Source organism: Echinops telfairi, unplaced genomic scaffold (genome assembly GCF_000313985.2).
Source record: "Echinops telfairi isolate 266 unplaced genomic scaffold, ASM31398v2 ScPeMD7_6080;HRSCAF=6971, whole genome shotgun sequence".
Taxonomy (NCBI): Eukaryota; Metazoa; Chordata; class Mammalia; order Afrosoricida; family Tenrecidae; genus Echinops; species Echinops telfairi.
Window position 1 is genome coordinate 61,298 of NW_022109980.1, and position 9,794 is coordinate 71,091.

The window sequence follows — 9,794 nt, forward strand, 5'->3', positions numbered from 1 at the left end:
GTGGGCTTTGTTGCTTCGGAGCTAGATGGCTGCTTGTTTATCTTCAAGCCTTTAAGACCCCAGATGCTATATCTTTTGATAACCGGGCACCATCAGCTTTCTTCACCACATTTGCTTATGCACACATTTGTTTTCAGTGATCATATTGGGAAAGTTGGCACCCACTGATATGTTTTTTTGTTCTTTGATGTCTGATACTTGGTCCTTTCTACACCTCATGGTCACACAGGCTGGTGTGCCTCTTCCATGTGGGCTTTGATGCTTCAGAGCTAGATGGCCGCTTGTTTATCTTCAAGTTTTTAAGACCCCAGATGCTATATCTTTTGATAGCCGGGCACCATCAGCTTTCTTCACCACATTTGCTTATGCGAGATTAGTTTCTTGGTGTCGGGTCTCTGTGAGTAGGAACTGACTCTAGGGCAGTGAATTTAGTTTCCTAGAGTCAGGTGTCTGTGAATTGGATCTCAAGGGCAGTGATTTGTTTTTAGGAATCTTGTCTCTATGAGTCAGAGCCCACCCCATGGCAGTGAGTTTGGTTTTGAGCGGTCTGTTCTCTGTAATGCCATGCTGAATCATAGGCAGTGAGTTTATTTTGGGAGCATTAGCTCTCTGTGAGTCTGAGCTAACTCAAGGACAGTAGTATACTTTCTTGGGGTCAGGTCACGTGAGTAGCAGCCAACTCAAAGACAGTGAGATTAGTTTGAAGCAGGGTGTGTGTGTGTGGGGGGGGGGGGCAGCGTTAGTCTTTGTAAGTCTGAGCTGATTCCAGGGAGTAAGTTTAGTTTCTTAGGGTATGGTCTATGTGTGTTTGAACATATTCAAGGTCAGTGAGTTTGGTCTCCTAAGGTCAAGTGTCTGTGAGTCAGAGTCGACTTGAGGACAGCGAGTTTGGTTTCTTGGGGTCTGGTCTCTGTTATGCAGTGCTGAGTTGTGGGCAGTGGGTTTATTTTGGAGGGATCAGGTCTCTGCGAGTTGGAGCTGACTTGAGTGCAGTGTTTGGTTTCTTAGGGTAAGGTCTCAAGTTGAGGACAATGAGTTTGGTTTCTTGGGGTCAGGTCTCTGAGTCTGAGCAGACTCTATGTCAGTGAGTTTAGTTTGGGGTAAGTCACATCTCCGTGAGTAGGTGCTGAGTCCAGGGCAATGAGTTTGGTTTTTAGAGGGCAGTTCTCTGCTTGTCTGAGCCTACTCAAGACAGTGGGTTCAATGTTTTACAGTCTGGGCTCAGTAAGTCAGAGCTGATTCTAGGGCAAATGGGTTTAGTTTCTTGGAGTCTGATCTTTGTGAGTCAGACTGGAAGCCAGGGCAGTGAGTTTAGTTTTTTGTTGTCAGGTGTCTATAAGTTGGTGCTTAATCTTGGGCAGCGAGTTTGTTTTCTGAGGCTCAGGTCTCTGTGAGTCCCGGTCCACTTTTGGGCAGTGAGTTTGTTTTGAGGGGGTCAGGCCTCTGTGAGTCAGAGCTGATCCTGGTCAAGGAGTTTGGTTTTTATTGCCAAGTCTCTGTGAGTCTAAATCAACTCAAAGGCAGTGAGTTTAGTTTCTTGGGGTCAGAGCTGACTTAATAGCAGTGAATTTGTTTTTAAGGGTCAGTTCTCTGTGAGTCATTGGTGACTTGAGGCCAGTTTGTTTGGATTTTTTGAGTCAGATCTCTGTCAATCAAAGCTGACTCAAAGGAATTGAGTTTAGTTTTCAGGTGCCAGGTCTCTGCTTGGTGTAACCATCTCAAGGTCAGTGATTTTGGTTTCCTGGGGTGAGTCAGAGCCTACAGCTGAGTTTAGTTTCTTTAGGTCAGGTTTTTGTGAGTCACAGTGGACTCTAGGGCAGTGAGTTTAATTTGAGGGGCTCAGGTCTCTGTGAGTCAGTGCTGAGTCGTGGGGAGTGAGTTTGGTATCTCAGGGTCAGGTGTCTGTGGGTGTGGCAGTAACATAATCTGGTGTCAATTTGAGACTTAAGAGTGAAGGGGTGGATTTCCACCTGTCAATCTGGTCGCAGCTTGATGACCTCATTTGGACATGAAAGGAAGATAAATAGCATACTGGAGATAAATAGCATACATACAGATACAGACTGTCCCTGCAAGAAACTTCTGTTGGTAAGACACATGGAGCTATGGTGATGGCAGCCAGTGCCTTTGAGCTAGAGGAGCCACGTGGAGACCCACACCAGTGCTAAGATGCTTCCACCACCACTGGATCCGCCAGACTTTCCACCCACTGGCCTGTGATCTTCCTGAACTTGGTGTCATTGCATGTGTTGCGTTAGTCTGAAGAAGAATTTACAGACTGGTATTGGACATATGAGTTAACATCCGACTTATGGACTTGATCTGGACTGGGCTGGGATGTTTTCTTAATATACACTTACTCTTTTATATAAAGCTCTTTCATATACACAAATGAGTGTCTGGATTTGGTTCTCTAGTCAACCCAGACTAACACAGTGGGTGTGGCTGAGTCATGGCCAGTGATTTTGGTTGATTTGGGTCAGGTTTCTGTTAGTCAGAACTAGCTTGAAGGGAGTGAGTTTGGTTTTTAGGGCCAAGCCTCTGTGAGTGGGTGTTGACTTTAGGGTAGTGTGTTTAGTTTCTTAGGATCAGTTCTCTGTGTGTTGAGACCATTCTAGTGCATTCTAATTTGGTTTACAGGGGTCAGGAAGTTGGAGCTGACTCAGGGGCAGTGATTTTCATTTTCAGAGGCCAAGTCTCTGTGGGCTGGAGCCTACTCAAGGGCAGTTTCTTGGGGACAGAGCTGAGTTGAATACAGTGCATTTGGTTTTTAGGTTAAGGTCTCTGAATCAGAAATGACTCCAGGACAAGGAGTTGGGTTTATTGGGGTGTGATCTCTGTGAGTCTGAGCCAACCCAAGGGCAGTGAGTATACTTTGGGGGCATCTGGACTCTGTGAATCAGAGCCTACTTAAGGCAATGAGATTAGTTTCTTGATGTCAGGTCTCTGATTCAGCGCCCACTCAAGGGCAGTGATTTCAGTTTGGGAGGATCTGTTCTGTGTGAGTTGGAGCCTACTCAAGATAATGAATTTACTCTCTTGGTGTCAGGTCTCTGTGAGTCAGAGGCGATTAGAGGGCAGTAAGTTCGCTTTCTTGGAGTTAGGTCTCTGTGATTTGGAGCTGACTTGATGTCAGTGAGTTTGGTTTCTTGAGGTCAGGTTTCTGTGAATCAAAACAGACACGAGGACAGTGAATTTAATTGGGGGGGGGGTGTCAGGTGTCTGTGAGTTTGGCTGTCATGCACAGTGAGTTTTGTTTCTTTGGGTCAGGTCTGTGTGAGACAGATCTGACTCAAGGACAGTGAGTTTGGTTTCCCAGGGTTAGGTTTCTGTGATTCTGAGCCAACTCGAGGGCAGGGAGTTTATTTTTGAGGGGTCAGGTCTCTGCAAGTTGAAGCTAAATCAAAGTTAGTGAGTTTTGTTTCTTGGGGTTAGGTCTGTCTGTGTTGCAGCCAACTGGAGGACAGTAAGTTCAGTTATTTGGGGTCTGGTCTCTGTGAATTGTAACCAACTCCAGGGAGGAAGTTCAGTTTTGGGGTGTGTGGCCTCTGTACCTTTGAGCGTACTCGAGGACAGTGAGTTTGGTTTTGGGTGTTCAGGTGTCTGTGGATTAGGGCAGACTTGAGGAGAGTGAGTTTGGTTTCTTGGGGTCAGGTCATGTGAGTCACAGCCAACTCAAGGGCAGTGAATTTAGTCCTATTGCATCAGGTGTCTATCAGTCGGAGCTTACTCAGGGCAGTGTGTTTGACTTTTAGTTTCAGGTCTCTGTGAGTCGGCGCTATCTCGAGAGCTGTGAGTTTTGTTTCCTGGACTCAGGTCTCTGTGAGTCAGAGAAGATTCCCTGGAGGTGATTTTAGCCTTAGCGTCAAGCCTCTGTGAGTTGGTGTTCACTCCAGGGCAGTGAGTTTGGTTTTTAGGGTCAGTTCTCTGTTGGAGTTAACCGGAAGGCAGTGAAGTTATTTTCTGGGGGTTACATCTCTATAAGTTGCGGATGACTCTAGGGCAGCGGGGTTAGTCTTGGGGTCAGATCTCTGAATTGGAGCCAACTCAAGCACAGTGAGTTTGGTTTTTCGGGTCAGGTCTCTGTGAGTCAGAGTTGATGGGAGGGCAGTGAGTTTGGTTCTTGGGGTCAGATCTCTATGAATCAGAGCCGACTCGAGGGCACTGAGTTTGGATATTGGGGGTCAAGTGTCTGTGAGTAGGTGTTCAGTCATGGGCAGTGAGTTTAGTGTCTTTGGGGTCAGGTCAGTTGGAGCCAACTTTCAGGAAGTGAGTTTGTTTTTTGGGGTCAGGGATCTCTGAGTCAAAGCTGACACGAGGACAGTGAGTTTGGTTCTTGGGGTCAGGTCTCTGCGAGTCGGAGCCAACTCTAGGCCTGTGAGTTTAGTTGGGGATGGAGAGGTCTCAGTGAATTGGTGCTGAGTAGTGGGGCAATGAGTTTGGTTTCTTGGGCTTAGATCTCTGTGACATGGAGCCATCTTGAGGCCAGGGAGTTTAGTTTCTTCAGGTCAGGTCTCTGGAAGTTGAAGCCGAATTGAAAGCAGTGATGTTAGTTTCTTGGGGTCAGGTCTCTGTGAGTTGGAGGCAACTTTGGGGCAATTCATCTTCAGCCTCGCATCTCTGTGGGTCTGAACTGAAGTGAGGGCCATGAGTTTGGTTCTTGGGGTCCAGTCCCCGTGAGCTGGACCTGACATGAGGGTAGTGCATTTGGTTTCTTGGGGTCAGGTGTTTATGACACAGAGTAGACTCCAGGGCAGTGAGTTTAGATTTTTAGGGTCAAGTCTGTGTGAGTGGGAGTTAACTTAAGGGCAGTGAGTTTAGTTTCTTGGGGTCACGTCTCTGTGAGTCAGAGCAGATTGAGGGCAGTGAATTTGGTTTCTTGGGATTGGGTCTTTGTGTGTCAGTGCCGACTCCAGAACAGTGAGTTTGGTTTCTTAGGGTCAGGTCTCTGTGAGTCAGTGCTGACTTGAGGACTGTTTAGGTTTCTTAGGATCAGGTTTCTGTGATTTGGAGCTGACTCCAGTGTGATGAGTTTGGGTCTTGGGGGTCATGTCTCTGAGACTCAGAGCTGACTCCAAGGCAGTGTGTTTAGTTTCCTGGTGTCACATCTCTGTGTATGAGAGCTGACTCAAGGGCAGTGAGTTTGCTTTCCTGTGGTCAGGGCTCGTTGGGTGGGAACTGACTGGAGGGGAGTGAATTTTATTTCTTGGGGTCAGTTCTCTATGAGTCAGAGTGGACTCGCTGGCACTGAATTTACTTTCTTGGGGTCTTGTTTGTGTTAGTTGGTGCCCCAGGCACGACCTTGCTTGCATCACCATTATTCTGGAGTGGGGATTGGCAGACCCTGTTGTTCCAGAGGAGACCTATGGTAAAATTTTTATAACTCAGTAGAATATAACAAGGTTTATTTTCTTCATTCTAGAAATATACTAATTGAGTAAAAGGTGAAAGTCATCAACCATTAATCTCCTGATAATTAACTGTAAGCAATACTGTGGTAAAAATTGTATAATCTGAACCATTGATACTTTTCAGCTGATTTGAAATATACATCCTTTTGTATAGTTCATGATGCCAAAGTGGACCAAAATGAAGGGAAATATCTTTGTCTATAAAACTTACAAAATCAGATGTTGGACAGGGCAAGATATGACAAAATACCCATTTATAAACTATCAAGGGCTCATGCGGGAGCGGGGGAGCGGGGAGGGAGGGGGAAAATGAGGACCTAATGTCGGGGTTACCCCAATAGGGAACAAAACCTACATTGGGGGTCCGTGAATCCCTCCTCTTCCATCAGTATGTCACTGAGGCTGCTGGTATTCCCATCTTCCTGTGCAGTACACATGCGAGGGTTTGCTTTGAGTGTGTTGTGTGCTTCATAGAGTTCTGACGTCAGACAGGGCTTCCTGATCTGTGTTACAGGCAGAAGCTTATTCAGGAATTCTCGCAGCAGTTTCTGAGACTGTCTCAGCAGTTGCACTTGGATCTGAAGACTACCAAGGAAGAAGCGGCAAAACTAGAGGGGGTATCCTTCTTAGGGTTACACATAATAGCCAAGTCTCAAGTAAGAATGAATGCAGAGAGTGCCCATAGGCTTGTCGTAGATACTGAGGACTCACACTCTCTGTGGTCTATCTCAATGAGGGTCTTTTTCCCTTTCAAAGGCACTCAGCTTTACTGAATGTGATGTCCTTTTCCAGGGATTGGGCTAAGCCACAACATTTTTTTTTTTTTTTGCTGCTGCTGCTGCTTCCCCCCCAATGAGCACTGTCCCCACGGCCACAGCAAAATACCAAATGAGTGATTTAAGTCATGAAGGGTGCTACCCCATGTGTCTCCATGTGCTCTGTAGAGTTTTCATTTCCCGGGTGTTGGTTTTGGTTTTTTGGTTTGTTTTTTTTTTTGCTAGGTTTTGTGTATGTCCAAGTGTTTGTTCCTGGGCACATCTGGTGGACTTTCGGTTTGCAGCTAAGCACGTTAGTATGGATTCCCTGGTCTCCATAGGTGGAGGATATCCTGCATGGGTTGGGTTCCTGATCCAGGAGACTGAAATGTGCTAATGTAGAAAAGGGAAACATTGAAAGAATTCCAGGAGACTGTGGCTTAGAACCCAGCTGGATGGGGGTGGGCACAGGTGACTCAGGCAGTGCCTTCGTGACCCTGTCTCCATCCCTTAGTGCTCTCTGTGTGTGTGGGAAGCCGGGCAGCCCCTTGCCAGCTTAGCCATGGAAGCAGTGGAGCAGCCCCAGAGGATGAAGGCAGCCCTGTCAACTGCCCTCTGGAAAGGTCTCTGTGCTCTGGCTTGGACTGTGTGCCCCTGTCTGAATCAGTCCCGGTGTTTAGGGCACGATTTGCGCTGAATGGAAAGATCTGGGTCCTCTGCCCGTCCTTAGGGGGATGGAAGTTGTTTCAGCCCCACCACATACCAGATGGCCCAAACCTCCACGAATTCTCTGCTCTTTCATTCCTGAATTGTTAGTTATTGTTTCACACATTCCTGAACCTGGAGAGCAAAGCTATGACTCACATTATGAAAAATAAATTGGGACTGTTTATTCAGCTCAGTTTTGGAAATAAGTCGAGGTGCTTGTGAAATATCCAAAGAGACATATTGAGTGGTCTTCTGGATATGTGAGTTGCATTAAACAGAGCGGGATAAAAACTGGAGAATGATCGGCATTGTGATAGCATTTCATTCATGACCCTGAATGAACTCACCAGCAGAGTGATAGTGAAAGGTCAAAGAGACGGGTAGGGACTGAGCCCTGCCGCCATTGCCATCAAGGCAATGCCACCTCACAGCAACCCTATGGGGCTGACGACTCATTTAGGTGTCCTAGGCTATAGAAAGCCTCATGGCCACAGAAAGCTTCATCTTTCTCCCACAACCCTGCCAGTTGGGACAGAGAGTATTGGAAGGACGATGCTGATAAATGTGGAGCTGGACAAGTGGGTGTTCTCTTTGGGGAGCTTTTATTTGATGATTTAAGTGAGGTAAAGATTTAAGTGTTAGGATCCACCCTGATGCCAACCCACTGCCCTCGAGTCTGTTTCCTCTCAGAGAGACTGCCCAGCACTCCATGGATGCTAATCTTGACAGGAGCCCATGGACTCCCATCTCCCAAGAAAAGGCTGGTGAATTTGAACCACTGAACTTTGTGGTTAGCAGTCCATCCCTTCTCTCACAGTGTCCCCAGGTCTAAATCCAGAGGAGGAGAGCTTGCCTTGCAGCACTGGAGAGCAGGCCTGAAAGGGTTTTCTCAGAGGGGGCCTGGGCCTGGGGGGAGAAATACCATTGCTAAGGTTAAAAGAATTTATTTTAATGCCATTCCTTTTTCATTTAAATACATTGAAGTTTGGTAAATGCTGCCTAATGTATTGCCGCATTTGTGTTATATATTTCCAGATCATCTTTCCACAGCACCAAAAACTTCTGAAACAAGCCATGAGTCTTCAGAAGTCCACACAGAAAGCAATTGAAAAGCTTTTTCAGCAGTTCCTAAAGGTCCGTTGTATTCCATAGCAGTGTCCATCTGCTGCCTTAATACTAAACCTATACCATGTCTGATGAGAGTACACGGGAACAAATGAAGGGGGAGGAAGAGAGAGTGGAGCACATCCTGGCCCACCAGGCCTGGAGGACGATATCTCCCCTCTGAATAGCCAATGCACAGAGTGGACCAGATGGCTGATCCCACTACGAGACATGCCGTCCCTTGCTTGACCCAAGGCCCTAAGGAGGACAACACTGGAGACTCAGTGTCGGGACTGGCCCGGACTGACCCTGTGACACTGAGGCAAACCACTAAAGGTGTACAACACTGTAACCGTAGGAGCAGAGCAGGGAGCCCCCAAGGGAGTACAAAGGACAGACTCTGGGGCCTGAACATGGCACCCCATCGGACTTGACTGAAGGACACGCCTAGAGATCAAAATTCAGACCTTGATCTATTTACAGGTTTTTCTTTCTTTAAACATTTTTTCCCTTTTAATTAATTTATTCTTTTATGGGTCATTGGTTTTCTTTTTTGTTGTCATTGCTGTGTTCTCATTTGTTGCCTATCTTGATATGGCTTGATATTCGGTGTATATTATTATCTCTACAGATCTATCTAGATAAGATAGTCTGGATGAACAGTCTGGAGGAGAAAACAACAGGACCAATGGATCCGGGTGGACACGGGAGAGGGGGAGGCGGGGGTAAGGAGGTGATACTAACCAACCCAGGGACAGGGGAGCAACAAGTGATCCAAAATTAATTGCAAGGAGAGTTTGAGAGACCTGGTAGGGATTCAGCAAGGCAATGTAACCAAGAGAAATTACTGAAACCCAAATGAAGGCTGAGTATGATACTGGGACAAGAGGAAAGTAAAAGGAAATAGAGGAAAGAAGTAGGTGACAAAGGGTATTTATAGAGGTCCAAATACTGGCATGTACATATGTAACTATATTTAGATAGGAGGATGGGGAAATAGATCTACGTGTATATATTTAGAGTACATTCTTGTAAGACAGAGTTGTCTGTGGTAGTAGGAGGGATTTCTTTTAATTCGTATGAGAAAACATTTTCTTTATGCATCTTAAGTTCTTGCCAATTTTCCATGTTTAATTGTTCCTGGTGTCACCTAAGTGTTAAATGCAAAACCCTCAGATAAAATAACCCCGGGCTTAGGGGGTCACTGCCCACTTTCCTTCGTGACTCCACCGCTCAGAATTGCCTCCACATCAGTGAATTCTCTCCAGATGAACTGCTCTCTCATATCTCACTCTCCAAGCTTGTCCACGCTGTGCCTATGCTCTTCCTGTAGAAGACTCTGAGCTGTCTCTCCACCTGTAAAACTCTTCGTGTTTGTTGACTCTGTCACAACCAATGTCACTTTCCTCTACCTGGCTACTGCAAGGTGAGGTTCCATGCCTATTGGAAAATGGTTCTGTGGTTGTTGCTAATGTGCTTTTTCTTCTGATTGGATGAAGGATGAGCGAGTAGGTTACACATGTTACAATTGTCGCCTGCACAGTGCGTGACACGGTGCTCTTTACGTAGCAGGGACAGGATCACCATCTGCTGAAAGAAAGGCAACATTTTGAAACAAAAGGCTTATTTTTCACAACATGAAGAGGTTATGTCAATGATCACTTTGTTCCTGCCAGAAAATTAGGGTAAATGGACTGTTGGTCACAATAAGCAGGTGACAATGTGGGTTTGAGGGGTCTACTGTTCCCTTGAGCATTACATAATGCCCCTCATTGTCTCTCGTTATGGCTTGTAGCATGAGATCAATTTTGTCAGA

General features: G+C 46.3%; 1 long non-coding RNA gene across 5 annotated transcripts in view; it reads left to right on the top strand.

Moving 5' to 3' along the window:
* LOC123522365 overlaps positions 1 to 8,090 on the top strand; it is a 20,387-nt gene extending 12,297 nt beyond the window's left edge. For all 5 annotated transcript variants that reach the window (XR_006680626.1, XR_006680629.1, XR_006680628.1 and 2 more), the window contains one exon: positions 7,910 to 8,090. This is a non-coding gene — a long non-coding RNA (uncharacterized LOC123522365). The remainder of the gene's footprint in view (positions 1 to 7,909) is intronic.
* Positions 8,091 to 9,794: the final 1,704 nt, after the last annotated feature.